Raw genomic sequence first — 26354 nt, forward strand, 5'->3', positions numbered from 1 at the left:
TTTAGAGACGTGGCTTGCAAGAAGTTGTTGTGTCCAAGGTTGAAGAGTTCTTTTGATTTTGATATGAGACAGGAATCCATTATCTTTCTTTCCTGATTGCATTCGAGTCCTCTGTCTTTCTTGGTGAGTCTAGCTAAGTTTGTCAGTTTTGTTTATCTTTCCAAAAAAGGCAGCTCTCATTTTCATTGTGTGTGTGTGTGTGTGTGTGTGTGTGTGTGTGTGTGTGTGTTTTGTCTTTTTAGTCTCTGTTGGATTTATTTATGCATTCCTTTTTGTTATTTCCTTATTTGTACTAATTTGGGGCTTTGTTTGCTGTTTTTTTTTTCTACTTCTTTACCACAGAAATCAGGTTGTTTATTGGAGAGCATTCTCATGGATTGATGAAGACTTGAATTTCTATGAACGTCCCCCCCCCCCCCCCGTAGAGCTACTTTTGCTGCATCCCATTAAGTTTTTGTAGGTTGTCTTTTTCATCAGTGTCAAGGTACTTCTAAATTTTTTTTGATTTCTTCTTTGACTGTTGGTTGTTCAGTAGCATGTTGTTAAATCTCCACATATTTTTTTAAGATTATTTAAGTATCTGGCAGAGAGTGAGACAGCGAGAGAGGGAACGCAAGCAGGGGGGTGGGAGAGGGAGAAGCGGGCTTCCCACTGAGCAAGGAGCCTGATTCGGGGCTAGATCCCAGGCTCCTGGGATCACGACCTGAGCTGAAGGCAGATCCTTAATGACTGAGCCACCCAGGCCCCCCAATCTCCCCCTGTTTTTGACTGTCCCATTTTTTTCTTGAGACTGATTTCTAGTTTCATATCATTGTGGTTGGACAAGATTTGTAGCAGAAGGTGAAGAGAGCATTCAGATGAAAGGTTTGTTTCCTGGAGGGTTTTCTGAGGGCAGACCATGAGTTCCGTGGGGACGGAGGACGGTTTTGTGAGACGGGGGGTGGGGTTAACCCTTGTTAGAATTACTGACTACTACCATGCAGGCTGTGTGCTACCGTTCACACCGTAGTCCTGATGGGCTTGTACTTCACTAGAAATATTTTCTAGGAGGTGTAGGCATAGGCTTCTCTAAAAGAAAGGTGCCATGTGGGTTCATGGCATGACCCCAGGTCAGCAACCAGGATGTATGGTATTGTGGGGGATCAGAACCAGGCTTTCTGTGGGAAGTGACGGAAATAGGGTATGGTGAGCTCCATGACCTCATAGGTGAGGTCCCGAGTGACCCACTGGGTGTTGGGTTCCGTGGATCTGTTTCATCAGGTGCTGTGGAATTCAGGGACACCCTCCTGTCTGTGGATTTGTGTGGAGACAGGTAGACATCAGTGTCTGGCCAGGCACGAGGGTCGCACTGGACCACCACCAGAGGTGCAGCATGCGGGGGAGCCACTGCTTGGTTTCCACGAAAGCTGACCAGGGTCTGTGACCGTGATTCCTAGCAGCTGCAAGGGGAGAGGAGGCCGGGGGTGGTGCACACTTCCTAGACTTGTGGTCAGGACTAGTCTGGAGCCCACTGAAGTCAGCCACACCTGGCACAGAAGGCCCCCAGTCAGTGTAGCTGTGGGCACTGCTCCCATGGCACTTTTGGGCCGGCTCCATGCTGCCACCTCCTGCTTTTCATCATCATCTTCAAGGTCGTGTGCCTCTGCTCTTGCCCCATGGCCTCCGGGGTATTGTCCGTCCTCCATCTGGCCCTCGTCCCTGGTGCCCTGTGCAGTCCGATGCCAGGGTAGCCTTCTCGAGACAAACATCTGGCCCTGATGGAACACTTCCATGGATCTCATGTGATGCGAGGATGATGTCCTGCCCTGGAAGGGGGCTGCAGGTCCCCAATCAGGAGAGCCATGTCTCCCTTTTCAGCATGGCCTGCCCTCCCCTCAGTCTTCTTCAGGGAAGCTCTCCCCACTTCCTGAGATGACAGCTCTGAACTTAAAAGTGAATGTTATTTTACATATCTCTATGCCTTAGTTCATCCATGGCATGTCTTTCAACGCCGTTAGTGGGTTTTTTTTTGTTTTTTTTTTTAGCAGTTCCGAAGGGCTGTCTGCTCAAGGAGGGGATGACCTGGGTGGGGCAGCTTTCCCTCTCATCTCCCTCAGCCTGTCTCTGAGCCCTGGGGCCAGCTGTCCCACTGAGGATTGAGGGACCCGAGCCAGCCCATCCTGAGCCCAGGCTGTGTGTCAGCTGTGTAGACGGATGCGTGTCGGAGCGGTGGGCAGCTGGCATGGGCCAGGGGCAGGCAGTGTCTCCTTCTCATTCCTTCCCTCCCTTCCTCCCAGAGGTAGCTCAGAGCAGCCTTCAACCCCTGCATCTCCAGATCCCTTGACCTATGCCTCCTGTGTTCAGCTGGTGACCTTGGAGTTTCGCATGGATTCTACCTCCCATACCCTCTCCTGTAGCAGTTCCTGGATCAGGGGAGAGGTCGGACCCTTGTCTGTTTTTGGTCTTCTTCCTGTCCCGCACCAAGCCCACCCACCTTTGCATCCTCCATGTATGTGCTTGGAAGCAAGCCCATCCACAGGGAACCTATTAGCCAAATGGATCCAGGTAATGAACATTGAAGTAGAGATCCAGGATCCATAATAAACCTGCTCTGAAACCTGTCCCAAAGTCTGTGACTCTCTCACACTGAAACAGAAACAATAATAGCTTTCTGGACTGTGAAGTGACATGTGTCTCTACTTCCAATCTTGAAGGCATAGGTGCTGAGCCTGGACAGAAAAGGACCATGGCTCCCGTGGGCTGGGATCCACAGTAAGAACTCAGTGAAATCTGAATTCGAGGCATAGAATGAATAATTATTATAGAGTGAATCCTCCCAAGTAGGGCTTATGCACATTGCAGAGGAAAAGCTTTTTCAAAGAGGTTCCTGAAAGAAAAATCTTTTTAAAAAATTTATTTTAATTCCAGTAGAGCTAACATACAGTGTTACATTCGTTTCAGGTGTACAAGAGAGTGATTCAGTAATTCTATATATTACTCAGTGGTCATCCAGAAAAGTGTCCTCTTAATCCGCTTCATCTATTTCACTCATCCCTCTATCCACCTCCTCTCTGGTAAGCATCCATTTGTTCTCTATTGTTAAGAGTTTGTATTTTGGTGTGTCTCCTTTTTCTCTTTTATTTATTTAGTTTTGTTTATTTTAAGTTCCCTATAAGAGTGACATCATATGGGATTTGTCTTTCTCTGACTGACTGATTTCAGTTAGGATAATACTCTCGAGCTCCATCCATGTGGCTGCAAATGGCAAGGTTTCATTCAAGCCTAGTAATACTCCATTGTGTGTGTGTGTGTGTGTGTGTGTGTGTGTGTGTGTGTGAATACACACATCTATCATCTCATTTGTCAATTTTTCTACAGACACTTGGGTTGCTTCCATATTGTGATATTGTAAATAATGGTGCAAGAAACATAGGGGTGCACGTATCCTTTTAAGTTGCTGTTTTCATAGTCTTTGGGCAAATACCAGTAGTGTGATTGTTGGATTGTAGGGTAGTTCTATATTTAATTTTTTGAGGAACCTTCATACTCTTTTCCACGGTGGCCACCACAGTTTGCATTCCCACCCACAGTTCGCGAGGATTCCCCTTTATCCACATCCTCCCAACGCCTGCTCTTTCTTGTGCTTTTGATGTTAGCCATTCTGACAGGTGTGAGGTAATACCTCATTGTCCTTTGGATTTACATTTTCCTGATGATGGGTGATGGTGAACATCTTTTCACGGGACTGTTGGCCATTTGTATTTCTTCTTTGGAGAAATGTCTCTTCATGTCTTCTGCCTATTTTTTAACTGAATTCTTTGTTTTTTGGGGGTCGAGTAGTATCAGTTCTATGTTTTGGACACTATCCTTTTATTGCATATGATCTTTGCAAACATCTTCTCCCTTTGAGTAGGTTGTCTTTTTATTTTTACATTTTCATTGTTCTTCTGCCATGTGGAAACTTTTTATTTTGCTCTATTCCCAATAGTTAATTTTTGCTTTCATTTCCTTTGCCTCAGGAGACAGTCTAGAAAAACGTTGGTATGGTCCATGTCAAGAAGTTACTGTCTTCCCTCCTGTAGAATTTTTGTGGATTTAGGTCTCATATTGAGGTCTTGAAACTGTTTTGTGTTTGTCTGTATTGTGTAAGAAAGCAGTCTAATTTCATTCTTTTGTGCGTAGCTGTCTAGTTTTCCCAACACCATTTGTTGTAGAGACTGTCCTTTTCCCTTTTGATATCATTGCTTGCCTTGTGGAAGATTCATGGACCACATAATTGTGGGTTTCTGTCTGAACTTGTATCCTGTTCCTTTGGTCGCTGTGTCTATTTTTGTGCTGTACTCTCTTGTTAGGATGACTGCAGCTTTGTAGTATAACCTGAAATCTGAAATTGTGAGTCCTCCAGCTTTGTTTTTCTTTTCCACATTGCACTGGCTGTTCAGTATCTTTAGTGGTTCCATACAAATGTTTAGGATTGTTTATTCGAGGTCTTTTATTCTTTAATTTAAATTCAATTAGCCAACTTACAGTACATCATTAGTTTCAGATGTAGTCTTCAATAAATTACCAGTCGTGTGGAACACCCAGTGCTCATTGTATCGTGTGACCTCCTTAATGCCACTCACCCAGTTACCCCCCCCCCCAACTTCTCCTCCAGCAATCATCAGTTTGTTGCGATAGTTAAGAGTCTATCATGGGTTTTCTCCCTCTGATGACTTCCCTTTCTATTTTCCCTCCCTATGGTCTTCTTCCCTGTTTCTGATATTCCACATAGGAGTGAAAGCATATGATCATTGTCTTTCTTTCATTGGCTTATTCCACTCAGCATAATACCCTCCAGCTCCACCCAGGTCGGTGTGATGGTAAGTATTCATCCTTTCTGATGGCTGAGTAATATTCCATTATATATATGATCCACATCTTTATCCATTCATCTGTCCATGGTCATCTGCACTCTTTCCACAGCTTGTCTATTATGGATATTGCTGCTATGAACACTGGGGTGCATGTGTCCCGTCTTCACTACCTCTGTCTCTTTGGGGTAAATACCCAGTAGTGCAATTGCTGGGACATAGGGTAGCTTTATTTATAACGTCTTGAGGAAACTCCGTACCATTTTCCAGAGTGGCTGTACCGGACTGCATTCGCACAGGGGTGTAAGAGGGTTCCCATTTCTCCACATCCTCTCCAACATGTATAGTTTCATGTCTTCTTATTTTTAGATATTCAGCCTCGTGTGATATGGCATCTATAGGGGTTTAGATTTGCATTTCCCTGAAGCCAAGTGATATGAAGCATTTATGCATGTATCTTTTGGTCACCAGTACATCGTCATCAGTGAAATGACTTCCCATTTTAATCCATCTCAAGACCTAAAGCTGGGTAAGGCACTGAAGCTGGATGATGCCATCGGTTGGAATTGTGGAGAATTTCAAAAGATCTCCATGGAGAGCAAGTTTAAAGGTCAGTGTGAAGCTACTAATTGGATCCGGGGAGATCTCTGAAAGTGGGGGTTCCCTGGGATGGGCTGAGGGGGGCCCTCCAATTTTCCTGCTATGAATCCTTTCTGCAGCCCCAAACGGACAGTTTCCTGCAGTGGGGCAGGCTGAGTCCTCTAGTCGTGCAGAGGTGAGCCCAATGCCTGGTACCTTGGAGGCAGGCAAACGGGGAGGGGACCCTCAGCAGAAGACCCAGGGTTAGGTTAGGCCTCAAGAGACAGCAGGTGCGAACTGCCCAGTGCTCAGAGAACTCCCAGGCCGACTGAGATGAGGGCACAAGGGCGGGTGAGTGTGAGCCTTGGGGTTTGATCCAGAAGGGCTCACAAAGGTCGGGGTTCACCAGCAGGGGCTCTGAGGGGGTGTCCCAGTTCTCTTGCCCTGAATGCTCTATTGTGCCCCAAAACGGTACAGTTTCCTGTGGGCTGCAGACTGAGTCCTACGGTGGGGCTTGGGTGTCCCCAATCCCCCGGAGTTGGGCGCCAGGATCCTGGGGAGGGGCCCCTCTGTGGCCAAACTAGGGTAAGGGTTAGGGTCCAGGGGCCCGGCAGGGCCAATCTAGCAAGCTGTGCGGCGAGCTCCGTGGAGGGCTGAGATGAGGCCATGGGGGAGGGTGAGCATGGGCCTCAGGGTTGGGGCACGGGGGTTGCCAAAGGTGGGGACGGGCTCCGGGGGCCTCCCCACGTTCTCGTGCCCTGTATGCTCTGTAGCGCCCCCAAGGGGCACGGTTTCCTGTGGACTGGCAAGCTGAGTCCTGCGGCGGGGCACAGGTATCCCAATTCGCCGGGGCTGCGGTGTAAGGCTCCTGGGGAGGCCGCCAAACCCGCGGCTGACCTAGGGTTAGGGTTAGGCCCCAGGAGCCCCGCAGGCCCGATCTGCTGGCTGTATGGTGAGCTACACAGGCTGAGGTGAGGGTGTGGGGAGGGTGAGCGTGGGCCTCAGGGTTGGGGTGCGGGAGGCTGCCAAAGTTCTCTGGGGGCTCAGGGGGGCCCTCCTGGTTCTCCCGCCCTGAATGCTCTATGGCCTCCCAAGGGGCACGGTTTCCTGCAGGGTGGCAGACTGAGTCCTGCGGTGGGGCTCAGGTGTCCCGAATCCCCGCGGCTGCGGCTCCAGGCTCCTGGGGAGGGGCCCCTCCACAGATGAACTAGGGTTAGGGTTGGGGCCCAGGAACCCCGCAGGCCAGATCTGCCCGCTATGTGGCGAGCTCTGCCACGGGTTGAGGTGAGGGTACGGGGTGGGGTGAGCATGGGCATCAAGGTTGGGGCTTAGGGATCGCTGAAGTTCTCCGGGGGCTCTGGGGGCCCTCCCGGTTCTCCCACCCTGAATGCTCTACAGCCTCCCAAGAGGCACGGTTTCCTGTGGGGTCGCAGGCTTTGTCCTGCAGTGGGGCTCAGGTGTCCCCAGTCCCCGGGGCTGCGGCACCGGGCCCCGGGGGAGGAGCCCTCCCTAGCTGACCTAGGGTCAGCACTAGGCCCCAGGAACCGGGCAGGACTGATCTGCCGGCTCTGCGACGAGCTTGGTGGCAGGCTGAAGGGAAGGCGCGGGGCGGGATGAGCGTGGGCCTCAGAGTTGGGGTGTAGGGGGCCGCCGAGGATCGCTGGGGGCTCAGGGGGGCCCTACTAGTTCTCCTGCACGGGATGCTCTGCGGCGCCCCAAGGGGCATGGTTTCCTGAGGGGTGGCAGGCTGAGTCCCGTGGTGGGGCTCAGGTGTACCCAATCCCCGGGATTAGGGTACGGATTAGGGTACGGGTTAGGGTTAGTGTACGGGTTACGGTTAGTGTTCGGGTGAGGGTAGGGGTTAGGGTTAGGGTAAGGTGAGGTTACGGGTTAGGGTTGGCTTTAGGGGTTACAGGTTAGGGGTTATGGGTTACGGTACGGATTAGGGTTTAGGGTACGGGTTAGGGTTTAAGGTTTGGGTTTAGTGTACGGGTTAGGGTTAGGGTACGGGTTAGGGTATGGGTTAGGGTTAGGGTACAGGTTAGGGTACGCGTTAGGGTACAGTTTAGGGACGGGTTAGGGTACGGTTTAGGGTGCAGGTTAGGGTTAGGATATGGGTTAAGGTTAGGGTATGGGTTAGGGTTACGGTACGGGTTAGGTTACGGTTTAGGATTAGGGTTAGGGTACGGGTTAGGGTTAGGGTATGGATTAGGGTATGGGTTAGGGTTAGGGTATGGGTTATCGTTAGGGTTACGTTTTGTGTTAGGGATAGGGTACGGGTTTGGGTTTGGGTGTGGTTTAGGGTATGGGTTAGGATACGGGTTAGGTTTAGGTTAGGGTTAGGGTTAGGGTACGGTTTAGGGAACGGGTTAGGTTTAGGGTACGGTTTAGGGTTAGGGTATGGGTTAGGGTACAGGTTAAGTTACTAGTTAGGGTTAGGGTTCGGATTAGGGTATGGGTTAGGGTCCGGGTTAGGGATAGGGTACGGGTTAGGGTAAGTGTTAAGGTACGGGATAGGCTGCGGGTTAGTGTTAAGGCAGGGTACTGGTTAGGGTTAGGGTTTAGGGTTAGGGTTAGTATACGGGTAGTGTTAGGCTACAGGTTAGTGTACGGGTTAGGGTTAGGGTACGGGTTAGGTTCAGGGTTTAGGGTTTAGGGTTAGGGTACGAGTTAGGGGACGGTTTAGGGATAGTGTTAGGGTATGGGTTTGGGTTAGGGTTAGGGTACGGATTAGGGTACGTGTTAGGGTTAGGGTACAGGATAGGGTATGTGTTAGGGTTAGAATACGGGTTAGGGTACAGGTTAGGGTACGGCTTAGGGTTAGGGTAAGGTTTAGGGTACGGGTTAGGGTTAGGGTACGGGTTATGGGTAGGTTTAGGGGAAGGTGTAGGGTTGAGGGTAGGGTTAGGTTTAGGGGTTAGGGTTAAGGTTAGGGTTTAGGGTTTAGGTTTAGAGTTAGGGTTAGACCCCAGGAGGCCAGCAGGTCTGATCTGCCAGCTCTGCGGTGAGTGGTGGGAAGGGCTGAGGTGAGGGCGCTGGCGATGGGAGCGTGGGTCTCAGCGTTTTGGCGTGGGGGACCTTCGAAGGTCGTCGGTGGCTCGGAGGGCCCTGCCCGTTCTCCCACCCTGAATGAATGGCGGTACCCCTAGCGGCTCGGGTGCCAGCGGGGCAGCAGGGTGAGTTCGGTGCTGAGGCTCGGGGGTCCCCAATCCCCAGCGTTCAGCGCCAGTCTCCTTGAGAGGGGCCCCTCGGGGGCCGAACTAGGGTTAGGGATTGCCCCCAGGAGGCTGACAGGCCCGATCCGCCAGCTGTGCAGTGAGCGGAGGGGCGGGCCGAGGTGAGGGCGCTGGCGAGTGGGAGCATGGGCCAAAGCATTTTGACTCAGGGGCATTCAGAGTTTGCCAGGGTCTCGGAGGGCCCTGCCTGTTCCTCTGCCCTGAATGACTGGTGGCGCCCCTAGCGGCCCAGGTGGCAGCAGGGCGGCAGGGTGAGTCTGGTGCTGGGGCGCGGGGGTCGCCAATCCCCGGCTTTGTGGTGCAGGCCCTTTGGGAGGGGCCCCTTGGGGGCTGACCTAGGGTTAGGGTTAGCCCCCAGAAGGCCGGCAGGCCCTATCTGCCCACTGTGCGTCGAGCGGAGGGGCGGGCCCTGGTGAGGGCGCTGGTGAGCGGGAGCCTGGGCCCAAGCGTTTTGGCGCGGGGGCCCTTTGAAGGACGCTGGGGGCTCGGATCGCCCTGCACGGTCCTCCACCCTGAATGACCAGTGGCGCCACTGGCGGCCCGGGTGGTTGCGGGGCGGCAGGGTAAGTCCGGCACTGGGGCTCGGGGGTCACAAATCCCCAGCGTTGTGGCGCCAGGCCCCTTGGAAGGGGCCACTTGGGGGCCGACCTAGGGTTAGGGTTAGCCCCCAGAAGGCCGGCAGGCCCGATCTGCTGCTGTGCGGCGAGCGGATGGGCGGGCCAAGGTGAGGGCGCTGGCGAGCGGGAGCGTGGGCCCCAGCGTTTTGGCACAGGCTGCTATCGAAAGTCGCCGAGGGCTCAGAGGGCCCTGCCCATTCTCCCGCCCTGAACGATCAGCGGCACCCTAGGGGCCCGGGTGTCGGCGGGGCATAAGAGTGAGTCCAGCGTTGCGACTCGGTGGTCCCCAATCCCCGGCGTTGTGGCGCCAGGCCCCTTGGGAGGGGCCCCTCGTGGGCCGATCTAGGGTTAGGGTTAGCCCCCAGGAGGCTGGCAGGCCCGATCCGCTGCTGTGCGGGGAGCGGATGGGCGGGCCGAGGTGAGGGCGCTGGCGAGCGAAAGCGTGGGCCCTGGCGTTTTGGCACAACGGGCCTTTGAAGGTTACCGGGGCCTCGGAGGGCCCTGCCTGTTCTCCCGCCCTGAATGAAAGGCAGCACCCCTAGCGGCCTGAGTGGCGGCGGGGCTGCAGGGTGAGTCCGACGCTGGGGCTCGGTCGTCCCCAATCCCCAGCGTTGTGGCGCCAGGTCCCTTGGGAGGGACGCCTCGGGGGCCGACCTAGGGTTAGGGTTAGCCCCCAGGAGGTCGGCAGGCCTGATCTGCCGGCTGTGCAGCAAGCGGAGGGGCGGGCCAAGGTGAGGGCGCTGGCGAGAGGGAGTGTGGGCCCAAGCGTTTTGAAGTGGGAGGCCTTCAAACGTCGCTGGGGGCTCGAAGGGCCCTGTCCCTCCTCCCGCCCTGAATGACTGGAGGCGCCCCTAGCGGCCTGAGTGGCGGCGGGGCAGCAGGGTGAATCTGGCGCTGAGGCTCAGGGGTCCCCAATGCCAGGCGTTGCGGCTCCAGGCCCCTTGGGAGGGGCCCTTCCGGGGCTGACCTAAGGTAAATGTTAGCCCCTGGAGGCTGGCAGGCACGATCTGCCGTCTGTGGCGAGTGGAGGCGAGGTCGAAGATCAGGGAGCTGATGAGCGGGAGAGTGGGCCCCAGCGTTTTGGCGCTGGGGGCCTTCGAAGGTCACTGGGGCAGGGAGGGCCCTGCCTGTTCTCCCACCCTGAATGATCGGTGGTGCCCTAGCGGCCCGGTGTTGGCGGGGTGGAAGGGTGAGTCCAGCGTTGCGACTCGGGGGTCCCCAATCCCTGGCGTTCCGCGGCAGTCCCTTTGGGAGGGGCCCCTCGGGGGCCAACCTAGGGTTAGAGTTAGCCCCCAGGAGGCCGGCAGGCTCAATCCACCGGCTCTGCGGCGAATGGAGGGGTGAGCCAAGATGAGGTCGCTGGCGAGTGGGAGCGTGGGCCCCAACATTTTGGCTTGGGGGGCCTTCGAAGGTCACAGGGCCTCGGAGGGCCCTGCCCGTTCTCCCGCCATGAAGGACCGGCGACGCCCCTAGTGCCCCAGGTGGCGGCGGGGTGGCAGGGTCAGTCCGGCGCTGGGGCTCGGGGGTCCCCAATCCCCAGCGTTGCAGCGCCAGGCCCTTTGGGAAGGACCCCTCGGGGACTGTCCTAAGGTTAGGTTAGCCCCCAGGAGGCCGGCAGACCCGATCCGCCGGCTGTGCGGTGAGCGGAGGGATGGACCGTGGTAGGGCGCAGTCGAATGGTAGCGTGGTATCCAGCATTTTGGCGTGGGGGGCCTTCGTATTTCACCAGGGGCTCGGAGGGCCCTACCGGTTATCCCGCCCTGAATGACCGGCGGCGCCCCTAGCGGCCTGCGTGGCGGCGGGGCGGCAGGGTGAGCCCGGCGCTGCGGCTTGCAGGTCCCCAATCCATGGCGTTGCGGCACCAGGCCTCTTGGGAGAGGCCACTCTGGGGCCCACCTTGGGTTAGGGTTATCCCCGAGGAGCCTGGCAGGCTGGATCCGCCAGCTGTGCGGCTAGAGTAGGGGGGCAGGCCGAGGTGAGGGCGCTGGAGAGCAGGAGCGTGGGCCTCAGCGTTTTGGTGCAGGGGACCTACGAACGTCGCCGGGGGCTCGGAGGGCCCTGCCCGTTCCCCCACCCTAAATGACCGGCGGCGCCCCAAGTGGCCTGGGTGGTGGCGGAGCGGCAGGTTGAGTACATTGCTGGGGCTCAGGGGTCCCCATCCCGGGCCTTGCGGGGCCACGCCCCTTGGGAGTGGACCCTCAGGGACTGACCTAGGGTATGTGTTAGCACCCAGGAAGCCAGCAGGCCCGATCTGCCCCTGTGCAGCGAGCGGAGGGGTGGGCTGAGGTGAGAGCGCTGGCGAGCGGGAGCGTAGTACCCAGCGTTTTGGCACGGGGGGCCTTGGAAGGTCTCCAGGGCCTAGTTGGGCCTTACCTGTTCTCCTGCCCTGAATGACCGGCAGCGCCCCTAGGGGCCCAGGTGGCGGTGGGGCGGCATGGTGAGTCCGGCGCTGTGGCTCCGGAATCCCCAATCCCAGGCGTTGCAGCGCCAGGCCCCTAGGATGGGCCCCTCGGGGGGAAAACCTAGGGTTAGGGTTACCCTCCAGGAGGCGGCAGGCTCAATCCGCCGCCTGTGCGGCGAGTGGAGGGGTGGGCCGAGGTCAGGTCGCTGGAGAGCAGGAGCGTGGGCCCCAGCGTTTTGGCTCTGGGGGCCTTCGAAGGTCACTGGGGGCTCGGAGGGCCCTGCCCGTTCTCCTGACCTGAATGACTGACGGCGCCCCTAGCCGCCCGGGTGGCAGCGGGGCAGCAGGGTGAGTCCGGCGTTATGGTTCGGGGATCCCCAATCCCCAGCGTTGCGGCGCCAGGCCCCTTGGAGGGAACCCTCTGGGGCCGACCTAGGGTTAGAGTTAGCCCCCAGGAGGCCGGAAGTCCCGATCCGCCGGCTGTGCGGTGAGCGGAGAGGCGGGCCGAGTTGAGGGCGCTGTCGAGCGTGAGCATCGGCCCCAGCGTTTTGGCGCGGATGGCATTCGAAAGACGCCGGAGTCTTGAGGGCCCTGCCGGATCTCCCACCGTGAATGACCGGCGACGCCCCAGCAGGCCCGGTGTCGGCTTGGCGGCAGGGTGAGTCCGGCGCTGCAGCTCAGGGGTCCCCAATCCCCTGCGTTTGGCGCCAAGCCACTTGGGAAGGGCCCCTTGGGGGCCGACCTAGGGTCAGGCTTAGCCCCCAGGAGGCCGGCAGGCCCGATCCCTCTGCTGTTCCACGAGCGGAGGGGCAAGCCGATGTGAGGGCGCTGGCGAGGGAAGCGTAGGCCCAAGCGTTTGGCGGGGGGGCCTTAGAAGGTCGCCGGGCCTTGGAGGGCCCTGCCAGTTCTCCCGCCATGAATGATCAGCAGCTCCCCTAGCGGCCTGGGTGACGGCGGGGCGGCAGGATGAGTCCGGCGCTGGGGCTCGGGGGTCCCCAATCCCCAGCGTTGCAGCACCAGGCCCCTTGGGAGGGGCCCCTCAGGGGCCGACCTAGGGTAAAGGTTAGCCCCTGGAGGCTGGCAGGCACGATCCGCTGTCTGGGGCGAGCGGAGGCGCGGTCGAAGATCAGGGCTCTGGCGAGCAGGAGAGTGGGCCCCAGCTTTTTGGCGCTGGGGGCCTTCGAAGGTTACCGGGGCAGGGAGGGCCCTGCCTGTTCTCCCGCCCTGAATGATCGGCGGTGCCCTAGTGGCCCGGGTGTCGGCGGGGCGCAAGGGTGAGTCCAGCATTGCGACTCGGGGGTCCCCAATCCCCGGCGTTCGGCGGCAGTCTCTTTGGGAGGGGCCCCTCGGGGGCCGACCTAGGGTTAGGGTTAGCCCCCAGGAGGCCGGCAGCCCCGATTTGCCAGCTGTGCAGCGAGCGGAGGGCGGGCCGAAGTGAGGGCGCAGGTTAGCGGGAGCATGGGCCCCATCGTTTTGGCGCGGGGGTCCTCTGAAAGTCGCTGGGGGCTCCTAGGGCCCTGCCCGTTCTCCCGCCCTGAATGACCAGCAGTGCCCCTAGCGGCCCGGGTGGCAGCAGTGCGGCAGGGTGAGTCCGGCGCTGTGGCTCAGAGGTCCACAATCCCCAGCATTCCCGCGCCAGACCCCTTGGGAGTGGCTCCTCTTGGGCCGATCTTGGGTTAGGGTTAGCTCCTAGGAGGCCGGCAGGCCCAATACGCCGGCTAGATGGCGAGCGGAGGGATGGGCTGAAGTAAAGGCGCTGGTGAGCGGGAGCGTGGGCCCCCGCGATTTGGCGCGGGGGGCCTTCGAAGTTAACTGGGGGCTCAGAGGGCCCTGCCCCTTCTCCCGCCCTGAATGACCGGCGGCACACCTAGCGGCCCGGGTGGTGGCACGGCGGCAGGGTTAGTCCGGTGTGAGGCTCGAGGGTCCCCAATCCCCAGCGTTGCAGCGCCAGGCTCCTTGGGATGGGTCCCTCTGGGGCTGGCCTAGGGTTAGGGTTAGCCTCCAGGAGGCCAGCAGGCCCGATCCGCGGCTGTGCGGCTCCCGGAGTATTGGGCCGAGGTGAGGGGGCACTGGTGAGCCTGAGCAATAGCCCAAGCTTGTTTGTGCGGGTGCCTTCGAAGGTCGGGGGGCGGCTCGGAGGGCCCTGCCCTTTCTCCCGCCCTGAATGACCGGCGGCGCCCCTAGTGGCTTGGGTGGCGGAGGGGCAGCAGGGTGAGTCCCGCGCTGGGGCTCTGGGGTCCCCAATCCCTGGCATTGTGGTGCCAGGCCCCTTGGGAGGGGCCTCTCGGGGGCCAACCTAGGGTCAGGGTTAGCCCCCAGGAGGCTGGCAGGCCCGAACCGCCGGCTGTGCGCCAAGTGGAGCACAGGCCCAGGTGAACGCGCTGGCAAACCGGAGCGTGGGCCCCAGCGTTTTGGTGCCGGGGGCCTTTGAAAGTCGCCGTGGGCATGGTGAGCCTTGCCCGTTCTCCCGCCCTGAATGAACGGCGGTACCCCTAGGGGCTCGTGTGCCAGCGGTGCGGCAGGGTGAGTCCGGTGCTGTGGCTCGGGGGTCCCCAATCCCTGGCGTTGTGGCAGCAGGCCCCTTTGGAGGGGCCCCTCTGGGGCCGACCTAGGGTTAGAGTTAGCCCCCAGGAGGCTGGCAGGCCCGATCCGCCAGCTGTGCGGAGAGCGCAGAGCGGAGGGGCAGGCCGAGGTGAGGGTGCTGGCAAGCTCCAGCGTGGGCCCCAGTGTTTTGGCGCAGATGGCCTTCAAAATTCACCAGAGACTTGAGGGCTCTGCCCGTTCTCCCACCCTGAATGACCAGCGACGCACCAGCGGGCCCGATGTCGGTGGGGAGGCAGGGTGAGTCCGGCACTCACGTAGACGTGAGTTGAAAGATGGCTTTGATACAATTTTTTTTTAAGTTTTTTTTAATATTATGTTAGTCACCATACAGTACATCCCGGGTTTCCAATGTAAAGTTCGATGATTCATTAGTTGCGTATGACACCCAAGGCACCATGCAATATGTGCCCTCCTTACTACCCATCACCAGTCTATCCCAATCCCCCACCGCAATCCTCTCTGAAGCCCTCAGTTTGTTTCTCAGAGTCCATGGTCTCTCATGCTTCATTCCCCCTTCTGATTACCCCCCTTTCTTTATCCCTTTCTTCTACCGATCTTCCGAGGTCTTATGTTCCATAGATGAGAGAAATCATATGATAATTGTCTTTCTCTGCTTGACTTATTTCACTTAGCATTATCTCCTCCAGTGCCGTCCATGTTGCAGCAAATGTTGAGAACTCGTTCTTTCTGTTACCTGAGTAATATGCCATTGTATATATGGACCACAACTTCTTACTCCAGTCATCTCTTGAAGGGCATGTCGGTTCCTTCCACGATTTAGCTATTGTGGACATTGCTGCTATGAACATTGGGGTGCATATGGCCCTTCTCTTCACCACGTCTGTATCTTTGAGGTAAATACCCAGTAGTGCAATGGCTGGATCATAGGGTAGCTCACTTTTTAACTTTATAAGGGACCTCCACACTGTTTTCCAGAGTGGCTATACCAACTTGCATTCCCACCAACAGAGTGGGAAGGATCCCCTTTCTCCACATCCTCTCCAACAATTGTTGTTTCTTGCCTTGTCAATTTTTGCCATTCTAACTGGCATAAGGTATTATCTCAGTGTGGTTTTGATTTGAATTTCCCTGATGGCTAATGATTTTGAACATTTTTTCATGTGTCTGTTAGCCATTTGTACATCTTCATTGGAAAAGTGTCTGTTCACATCTTCTGCCCATATTATAATTTGCTTATTTTTTTCTTGTGTATTGAGTTTGAGGAGTTCTTTGTAGATCTTGAATACTAGTCTTTTATCTATAGTGTCATTTACAAATAAATTCTCCCATTCCGTGGGCTGGTGCTTAGTTTTTTTTACTGTTTCCTTGGCAGTGCAGAAGCTTTTTGTCTTGATGAAGCCCCACAAATTCGTTTTATCTTCTGTCTCTCTTGCCTTTGGATATGTGTCATGAAAAAGTTTACTTTGGCCGATGTCGTGGAGGTTGCTGCCTATGTTCTCCTCTAGGATTTTGATGGATTCCTGTCTCACTTCGAGGTCTTTCATCCATTTGGAGTTTATTTTTGTGTATGGTGTGAGTGAGTGGTCATGTTTCATTCTTTTGCATGTAGCTGTCCAATTTTCCCAGCACCATTTATTGAAGAGACTGTCTTTTTCCCACCGGATGTTTTTTCCTGCTTTATCAAAGATTAGTTGCCCAAAGAGCTGAAGGTCCATTTCTGGGTTCTCTATTCTGTTCCATTGGTCTATGTGTCTGTTCTTGTACATGCTGTCTTTGTGATCACAGCTTTGTAGTACAGCTCGAAATCCGGCATTATGATGCCCTCAGCTTTGTTTTTCCTTATCAACAGTTCCTTGGAGATTTGGGGCCTTTTCTGGTTCCATACAAATTTAAGGACTATTTGTTCCAGTTCTTTGAAAAATGTCATCGGTATTTTGATCAGGATAGCATTGAATGTGTAGATTGCTCTGGATAGCATGGACATTTTAACTATGTTAGTTCTTCTGATCCATGAGCATGGAATATTATTCCATCTTTTCTTGTCTTCCTCAATGTCTTTCAAGAGTGATTTGTAGTTTTAGAATACAGATCCTTTAAGTCTCGGTTAACTTAATGCAAAGGTAACATATGGTTTTTGGTGCTCTTGCAAAAGGGATGGATTCCCTAATTTCTCTTTCTTCAGTCGCATTATTTGTTTATAGAAATGCAACTGATTTCTGAGCATTGATTTTGTATCCTGCCACATTGTTCTTTCTTAAAGACTGGTTAATGGCCCTTTCCTTATGCTTTCATTCCCACTCGGAAACATGCATCCATCATCGTGACAGACGTTAGGATTCGGAGTACCCTTTCCATACACTCTTCTTACTGAGAGTTACGTCTATGGCAGTTTAATTAATGTTCAACACACATACTGGGAAACACTGGTGCCTTCACTAATCGATGTTGCTGTCTCTCTGCACAAACTTGGTTCGCTGAATTAAATAATGGCACTTTCTTTTCCTTTTCACAAAACCTTTTCAAACGGCTTTCCTCCTCATGACAGATGTGAGTTGAGAGATGCTTTCTGTGTAGTGTTCTTAAGTAGTTAAACAAAGGGCATTATCTTGATGCTTGCAGACCCCATTTTGCACAATGCTCCCAATCCATGACACCAGATGTGAGGTGCAAGATGCTTTTATATAGAGTGTTCTCTCCTAGCGTAAAGCAGGTGACACCTTACTTATGCATTCATGGACACTTTTGAAAAACTTGCCACCTTCCTAAGAGAAGACTTGACTTGGACAATGGTGTCTATTCGGTGTTCTGACTGAGATTTGTGAAAATTGCCCTTAAGGTTCATCACACTTTTTGGAAAACTTGGGTGTGTTCATTGGTCCTGATGTTGGTTTGATGTTGCCTTCTATCAACTTCTTCTCACAACTACTTAGATAGGACCTCTCCTTCTGCTTTCACTTGCACTTCTGCAAGTACTTCTTCTTCATTACAGAAGATGTGAATTGGAAGATCTTTTCCCAAGGGTGTCCTTACGTTTTCATACACACTTTTGGAACATACATCCATCCTCATGAACGTAGATATGATTTGGAATGTTGTCTCTAGATGGTGCTCTTTCACATCTATGGCAGTTCCCTTAAGGTTCAACACATGTAATGGGAAACCCTGCTCTCTTCACTGATCAATGTTGCCGTCTCTCTACCCAAACTTGGTTCTCTGAACTGACTGATGGCACTTTCTTTTCGTGTTCACACAACCTTTTCTAATGGCTTTCCTCCTTTTCTTTGGAAATTTTGTTTGGAAATTTTAATATGCCTTTCTTAATATTTGATAGAGCAGACAAAACTCGGTCACAAATGTGACCTAATTGACGTCTATGGAACATTCGATAATAAGTGCAGAATACATTATTTTCCAGCGGTCATAGACTATTTACCCAAACAGATGATATGTTGGACCATGAATCATGTCTACATTTTAAAATACTGAAAATAACTAGATTCTATTCTTAGGCCTCCAAGGAATAGAGCCCTAGTCCTCATCAAAAGAAGACCAGGCAGTCCCTCTATGTTTAAAAATTCAATGTAACTTTGCTGCATATCTTAAGGGTCAGAGAGGGGATCGCAGTGGATATTTGCCACCTTTTCTACATCAGGGCTCACACACAATGGCCCTTTGTCTCTGAAGAACACTGACTATCCTAACGTAGACAGGAGTTAAGCCTCCTATCAGAGTTCTGCATGTGCCAGCCACACCTGGCAGTCTTGGCCTGGGCCCACCACCACCTCCCTCCAGCTTTCCTTCTTGGTGGCATTGAGTTAAGGGAGTCAACATAGCCATATGGAGATGGGAGCTCCCCTCTCCTAGTGATGATGGTGCTGTTGTCCCCACCAGTCTATCAACATGATTTCTGAGAGAATTACGACACAATAGCAGCTTCTTGACCTTCCTTAAGGTTTAAAAATCATCTTGTGAGTCATCTTTTCAAAAAACGGTTTCACCATGTGTCCTTTTCTCTGGAAAAGAAATAGACCCAATGGTAATTATGGCTCCTGAGCACCTGCTCTTGGGAGATTGCATAGTGGCTCTGTTTAGCATTCTCCCTCTTAAACTTCTCAACTAGGGTGTATATAGAATGAGTCCTATTTCCTAGATGGATAGACAAGGGCTCAGAGATTATATGAATTACAGAGGATTTTAGTGTCAGAAACCTAAGTGGGATCTCCAAACTGACTCCAAAACCCTTGTTCTTCCATACAGGGTACCATTTCGCTCTTACCTCTGGTCTTGTTGATCTGGAAACCTAGGAAGTATTAGGATTTTCTTGTTGTGTGGCCAAATGGAACGAATTCGGCTGCCTTTTCACCTCTGCCCATTATGACCATGAAGATAATTATCTCAGTGGAGGACCTTTGAGTAAGAGACTTAAAGATCCCTTAGAATAGAGATACTATACTATTTTTCTGATATTAAAGTGTCTGAAAGAACTATCCTTTTTTAATTGATGGAAGCTCTTGGTGGAAAGGTCGGAAAGACTATTTGAAAACACTCAGCCTCTTCTACAGAGTGAGACAATGCCTCTAAAGATTGCTAAAATATTCCCTTACCTCTGATTATTTACTTCCCAACTTTCGCAGTGTTTCTATGTTAGGATTACGATTTCCATGAGGCAAAAGTTGCGGAGAAAGAACTTAGTGTATCCAGGGGCACTTTCGTATTGTGACAGTGAGCTATTCTGTTGTATTCTGTAGTCCAAGGGAATGGTGCCAGACATCTCTAAGATGTCTAAAATTCTGACTGTAAATGATCTCTATGCTTCAGAGATTTGGGCAGGACAAGGGAGGAGTCCAGAGACCGTAAACGCCTCTGTTACCTGTGTTGACCATGGAGCAGGTAACCTTCTGTAGGGGTCCTTTTGATGTCTCTGAGCTATGGGAAAGGTGCTTTCATCTCAAGCTCCTCCATTTGGTAGTGGTGATAAGGATAAGAGTAATTTTTATCTCATACCATCTGTGGACCCTGATCTTGACTTCCTAGGGAAACCCTCCTTTATCATTTCACCCAGCTCAAAATGACCGGGCAAACTCTCAAAGCATGGGCCCTATTTCTGCCCCCAGCACATATTGTCCATCTGTTTCAAAAAGAAAAAAGAGAACAAAAAAAATGCCCTTGCCAACATCAAGGTGAGAACACAAAAGAACCTCTCTGTCCCCCGTAAGATTAAAGTCATACCGACTTGTACATACTGAAAAGATAAGAAAAGTCTGTCACTTTCTGGAATCTTCTGCCTCATCGTGATGGGTAACTGTACCTAACACAAAACAGAACAAATATATAACCCTGCCCTAAATGTTCCTTCCCTGGAGCACTCCCTTCTTTGTGAAGACTGTGTCTCCCAGGCATCTGACCTGACTTGGGTTTGAATAAAACTCTCTTCATTTCTCTCTAAAATGTTTTAAAATGTTCCTTCCTTTAGTGTTGACAATAACACTATGTTTTCTTTTCAAGTGAAAAATAAATGTTCCTGGTTCACAACCGTGACAGCACAGAAGGCCGGCTGTTCCTCCTGGCCCCTACCCTGCAGAACCAAGCATGTGTATATAGATTCCAGCACAAATGGGCTCATCCTAGAAGGATGCTTTGAAGGTCTGAGAAGCACTATCCACTCCATGGGTGAGACAAGAAGGCAAAGCTATTCCCGCTTGGAGCATTCCTTTTGGGGCTTAAAATTGCCTTGGACATGCATGAAAGCATTGCCATTTCCTAAAGCCCAAAGCTGGAACAGTCTGAGAGCAGCTGACCTAGCCAGAATCCAGGCACACACCTGTAGGAAGGGTTGGTGCAGAAGGGAAGGGGCAGGGCTCTGAGGGTGGTCTGCAGCTAGAGGGGTCCGCGAAAGGGGCCGTGTGTGTGTGTGTGTGTGTGTGTGTGTGTGTGTGTGTGTGAGATTGCAGCCCTGCCCATGATCCCCGTCATGCCTGCTCAGGGCGTTTAGCCAAGGAGGTGCCTCCTGGACCTCTGCACTCCCAGAGTTGTGAGTCATGGGGCCGGTTGCCTGGCATTCAAGGAGTTGGAAGCATCATACTCCCCAAGCAATCACCCCATGGGGGTGGAGCTACGTCTCTGTGGGCAAACCCAGAGCAGACCTAGGATGCAGACTGGGAACCAGGGAAGGGGAGCTCTGAGAGATTCAACGTGTGGAGTTCCTGGCTGAGTGAATGCATGCTGTGTGCCTGTGTGGGGCATGGTCTGGGAGTAGGGGCACCCCGGGTGAGAGGTGGGGTTCTGGAAAGGCATGTGGAGGGAGTTCATTTGGAGACTCAGTTGAGTTTTCTTTTTCCCTTGATAGTCTCTTCTGCCTACTCTCTGTCAACTGGCCTTACATAGCAAACCCATGGACTCCAGGGCACCTGCTCAGCAGAGCTTTTGTGGTATTGGTCGCAGACATTCCAGGGTTTCACTTGTTCCCCAGCAAGAGCGAGAGTAAGGACCACACGGTCCCCAACTTCAGTGCGGTGCCCCTGTCCCCCGACACAGTGCAGGTAATGGACCTTGAGCAGTTCCCCAAGTTCAGCAGGGTGTTCCCTGTTCCTTCAGGCACATGTGTGGCACTAGGAAGCCCCAGAGCCGTTACCCAACTTCAGCATTGTGCTGCCTGTTCCCTGGGAATGGTGGCAATGGGCTGGAAGATAATTACTACTAAAAGACAAGTCTGTGTTTCCCCTTCTCCCAGAAACTGCAGCAGGCATGCTGGTTTTAGGTCCGAGGAGCCGCCTTCTCCCCACCTAACAACACTTCTCTTCTCTGGCTCCATGAGTCCCGAGGTTTTGAACGTCTGCATCTGAGTCAGTGAGGCAGCTTGACACAGGACACCAGCATTCAGAGAAAGCGGCAGGTCCATTTGGAGAAATGTCATATCCACGTCAGGACTGGAGGTAACACCTCTCATTAACCCACTATCTCCTGGGCTTTTCTCTTTTCTCTAGTTGAGCCATGAAGTAAAACTTAAGTAATAGTTGTCAGTGTTCTGAATTTGGTGAAGGAGGTACTTAGTTTCTGAGCTTAGAGCACTTTGCAGGGGATCCCATTTTCTCTGTTCATTGACTGCTTATGAATGTATTTTGAACAGCTGTTTCCTAGAAACACTCTTTCATTAGAAAGGGAAGGTTAGATTTACTCTTTGTGTATTTTTAAGATATACATCTAACAGTGTTTATTCAGTTGGGCCTACGATATGGGTGAGTGGCCACCATTTAGGGTTAGATGGCTTTTTGTCGTCAGATACAGATATGGATGATGTCTTGTCATTTGTCAAAGGTGATGTTTCATTACTGATTAGTCTTTTCATCCCAAGAATTACAATGAGGGTCGAGGGAAAATTCAAAATTATTCAAAGCAGCCTTTTCCTGTTTAAAAGTTAAGCTTGACTATCTAGCTTTACTAGATGTATCAACTCAATATTTTGAGGTGCCATATTCTCTCTGTCATTTCTTTGGTGGTGCAGTCAGAAGGAGAGTCTTTGGGAATTCCTTTGGATAGAGTCATGCTGGTGGCTTCAAGGGGCCTGGTGACGGGAGCCCTGGGCTGAGTTCTGGAACTACTTGCTTGACGCTGGGTGAGTCAGGTTATCCCACAGAGTTTCTGTTTCCTCCTTATGAGATTGCTGGAAGGTGAAATAAGTCAAGCAGAGAAAGGCAATTTTGATACGGATTCACTCATTTATGGAACAGGAGAAATAGCAGGGAGCTCAGTAGGAGAAGGAAGGGAAGAATGAAGGGTGGGGTAAACAGAAGGGGGAATGAACCACGACAGACTATGGACTCTGGGAAACAAACCGAGGGCTTCAGAGGGGTTTGGTGGGGGGTTGGGATAGGCCGGTGATGGGTATTAAGGAGGGCACGTATTGCATGGAGCCCTGGGTGTTGTACACAAACAATGAATCATGGAACACTACATCAAAAACTAAGGATGTAGTGTATGGTGACTAACATAACATAATAAAAAAAATTTTTTAAAAGAAAATAAAGAAATTGATGGAAGGTCATATCTGTGGAAAGTCTTTACACAGAAACTCTTCTGCCTATTGAAGAGCAACTAAAAACGAGGTGATTTGGGCTCCATTATTCTGTAAATAATAATTTTAAAACTCCCTGTCCTAGGGATATGGTATTTTATTGCATAAGGAGGCCTGAGAAGGCTGCAATGAAAGATTGAGATCTCAGAACACGTTCATGTTCCATGCATACATCACTTAACAGTTTGCACAGGTAGGAAGGTAAGTGGAGATAAATATGAAAGAAAGGGAAAGAAGGTGTGAACCATTCATTAGGTAGCCTTCTCCCTTTCTCAGGAAAGCCTTGGGCCAGTGTAATTTTGGGAAAGGAGGGGGAATCCTGGAGCTTTGCAGCAGATGGGGGTTCCAGGTCTGGGTAGAGGTGACAGGTCCCAGAGGAGAGCTGAGTGCATTCTGCAGCAGGGTATGGGCAGGGCGCGCTCCTGGGGTGGCTGTGGTCTCCCATGTGAACGTTGTGACAGGTGAGGGCTGTGAGCTGGTTCCTGGCTGAGGACAGTTGAGGCACAGGTGGAGAGCTGGCCGAGTCCCTTCTTCAGGGCCACCAGCCTCAGCCAGCACACACAGAATCATCGTTTGTCCCTGTCACTCCAATTCAGGCAGTCAGAGTTGCCAGGCTGAGATGTTTGCTGGAGCTTCTTTCCTTGCATGTGTGTGAAGTTTCAAACCTGAAGTGATGGACATGATGGGTCCTCAGAAAATCCGTAACTCTTTTATTTCCTGCTCTTATATCGACCAGTGAAGTGAATCGGACCGGCTAGTAGAAGGGGCTATCTGTGCGTTTTTATTTCCCAGTTTAATTAAAGAATGGGAAAACAGTCTTGTGAAGTATTAAAAGAATCCTTTGTTGGTGTTCATGTCCCCACCCCCCCCCCCCGGGGTGGGGGTGCTTACCCGGAGACCCATCCAGGGCTCTGGAAGCTTGACCTGGTGAGTCACTTGCGACTTGAGCTGGGGAATTAATGAAGAAAACAGAATGAATGCTGGAGTTTGCCTGTATCGTTTGGACTCAGACAAGTCCATGTAGCATCGGAACTCTTCACCCATGAGGCGTGTCGGGATCCCTGAGGTTGTGGGCTTTGCTTTATGGGCTGAGGTTTTGTCTTCATCCTTATCTGGACAAGAGCCATGCCATCTGGCAATGGAGATCCAAATCCTTAGGTGACCATATCATCATCATCATTATCATGATTATTAATTATTATTATTTTAAGAAGCAAGAGAGACATTGACTTTGAAATAAAATTATCAAAAGAAAGAACACAAGGTCAAATATATACGTGATGATTGAACTTGTGGTATCTCTCATTGGTGTGGGTCTTGTAGGGCTGCCCGAATGAGAAAGACCAAGGAATTCTATGTGGATAAAAGTGTGCTGTACACAGGGATTGTTTTATTCCATCATTTGACCTCTCTCTCTGAAGGGAAAATAGAGTGGTGACTGGAGCTTGGTTCTGATTGGAAGGCCTGGGAGGTCAGTGAATCGAAAGAGCAGTGTTCATGCTTACATGGTTCTCAGTGCCCAGTGAGCGAAGTTTGGACACTTGGACTCGGAAGCATTGGTGTTCAGGGAGGATGTTGTCCGAGTTTGCAGCACATCAAATCACTTGGCTGGTCTGCCTATTGGGCCAGTTTCTGCCTTTCTAAGGGCAGCTTGAAAGTGGCTTGTAAACCTAGGACATTTGTGGAGTGTTCTGCATGGGACCACTGTGTGGGCCAGTGTAGACACAACACAGGGAATTCCAGAGCTAATGATGAGCATGTTTGTGAGGCTGGAGTTTGCTTCTCTGTGAGAAGGATTGAGCTGGAGTGGAAAGAAGTCTCTGGGTCTTAGGACTCACTGAGCCGATCCAAGCCTGGCAGGGTGCTGAGATCAGATGTCTGTTTCCCAGGATTTTGGCCAGAGGGATATTTGGGCTCTGGGCAGCATCTCTGCTCAGGTTTCTTGGATGAGCACCTCAGGGAAGAGGAGTAAGTGTGTGTGCTCACCTGTCATCGAGGAAGGTTTCTGGTTTCAGGTTTCGTGTACAGGTGAATTCCTCATATGGCTCCCTTACCTGATGGTGTTCAGGGTGCAGGAGGTGGATGGACCCCCTCGTCCCGGGCATCCTGGCTGTGTAAGAGTCCTGGGGCACCTTTTCCCCTGGACTTTGGACCAGGAAATTGGGAGCAGTAGGTGATGAAGCCATCAGTTGATGCCTCAGTTTCTTCCCTGCCAAGATGAACTGGAGATTAAAATAAGTGCTATGGAAATATAAAGGAGGAGACAGGACTGGGGGTGCTGAAGGGAAGGTGGGGGTGGTGTTTGGTATTCACATAGGGGTCAGGTGGTACTTCACTAGGAGGGTGATGCTTGAGTCAAGATCTAGGGAAGGTCAGTGATATCACATGAAGAGCATTCTAAACAGAATGGAAAGCATGTGCAAAGGCCCCAGGGAAGGAGCATACCAGGTGCATCCATGAGCTACAAGATGGCCCTGTGACCACAGGCGACAGCTTAGGACTTGCATCATCAAGGTGACAGAGTGTGACAGAAAGCCATAGCAGGGCTGTGACCCCATGGGACCCTGTTTCACTGGGTCATCCTGGCTGCAGGGTTGAGAACAGATGACAGAGGGTTGAGGTTGGGCAAGGGAGGTCAATGATGACTCTTTTCCAGGAACTCAGGCAAGAGATGGGCTCCAGTGTGGTCCAGACAGGCGGCCTTGAAAGGAGTGGTGAGTCCTACGGTGGGTACGTCTTGAAGATGGAGCTCACAGAATTTGCCGACAGCTTAGATATTGAGGATGGGAGAAAGGAGGAACTGGGGTAACTCCCAGCTGTTGTGGGTTGTCCTGAGCGAGGGGAAGGAGAAGGTATCTGGGGGTAGGAGGTAGTCCGCGTTCGGCATGCTGAGGAAGGTGCCTTTCTGGGTGGATCTGCTGAGGTTTGTTTCCAGGAGAAGCTTTCACATCTCCTCCCTCAGCAACGGTGAAGTATAAGTATTCCCCATTTTTTAAAAGTTCATGGGAAGACACTTGGCTTTTTGGAAATATTTCCATTATCACCTGGTTTCACTAATGGGAAGAAACCTGAAGAGGATGTTCCTTATGAAAAGAGTTGAACGGTGAGCTTTGCATTCAGCATCTGTTTGGGGAGAAGCACGACAGATGCAGCGTGCACCGTAACCAGCTCCTTCCTGTAAACTGCTCTCCGTGTCCAGCCACCAGCGCTTTGAATTCTGTTTGTGAGCATCTGCTGTGCTTTCTCTCCATTTATTTTCGGCATCCATTAGGAATTGTGTCCTGGGTCCTGAGAAATGCCAACAATAAGTAAATTTAGGAGTCTGAGCATGGTCACTAATTTTTCCATATTAATTAATGGTCATTCCTTCTTTACACCCTTTCTGCTCTGAAAGGTTTCCTAGGAGTACTGTACTTTCAAAGAGCTGGGGAACCTGTACCCCATCCTGCGGGGTTCACTTTAGTCTCCATGCTGCACAGAACATTCCATGGCTGTTGGATTTTAACACACAAACCTGTATCTTTGACCACCTTCACCCTTCCCATCCTCCTCTGAATCAGGCACCCACAAATCTATTCTCCGAATCTATGCGTTCAGTAATTTCTTTCCCCATGTTGTATGTACATGTGAGCATCTGTAATTGCCTTTCTGTGTCTGAGTTCTTCAGGAGGGAGCCCCATCAGTCATCTGATAGAACACTTTCATGGATCCCCTGTGAGGCAAGGATGATGCCCGGCCTTGGAGGGGGGCCACAGGTCCGCCCTCAGGATCCATGTCTCCCACTCCAGCCTTTTCAGAATGGACCTCTCACACCAAATCTAGGGTTAGGGGTAAGGCATAGGAGAATGAGAGTTCCAATAGGGTGGATGTGTCCAGAATTTCCACGGTGGGGGCGGGGATTGATGGCATGGGTTGGGGTGAGTGTGAAGCAGTGGGTTTGTGCCCATGAGCCAGTGAATGCAGGGGATCGAGGGAATCAAGTACAGAAGTAATTAGGATATCTCCCCCTCGACCTCCTTTCTGGAGTCCCAAATAAAACGGTTTCGCTTTGGG

At 52.2% G+C, this 26354-nt stretch overlaps 1 long non-coding RNA gene across 1 annotated transcript; it reads left to right on the top strand.

Annotated features, from left to right (window-relative positions):
• The first annotated feature begins 2966 nt into the window (after positions 1-2966).
• LOC130543801 (uncharacterized) lies at positions 2967-22020 on the top strand. Its single transcript, XR_008959425.1, has 3 exons — positions 2967-3053; positions 5304-5442; positions 19736-22020. It is a non-coding gene; the product is annotated as an uncharacterized LOC130543801 (long non-coding RNA).
• Positions 22021-26354: the final 4334 nt, after the last annotated feature.

Source organism: Ursus arctos, unplaced genomic scaffold (assembly GCF_023065955.2).
Source record: "Ursus arctos isolate Adak ecotype North America unplaced genomic scaffold, UrsArc2.0 scaffold_16, whole genome shotgun sequence".
NCBI lineage: Eukaryota > Metazoa > Chordata > Mammalia > Carnivora > Ursidae > Ursus > Ursus arctos.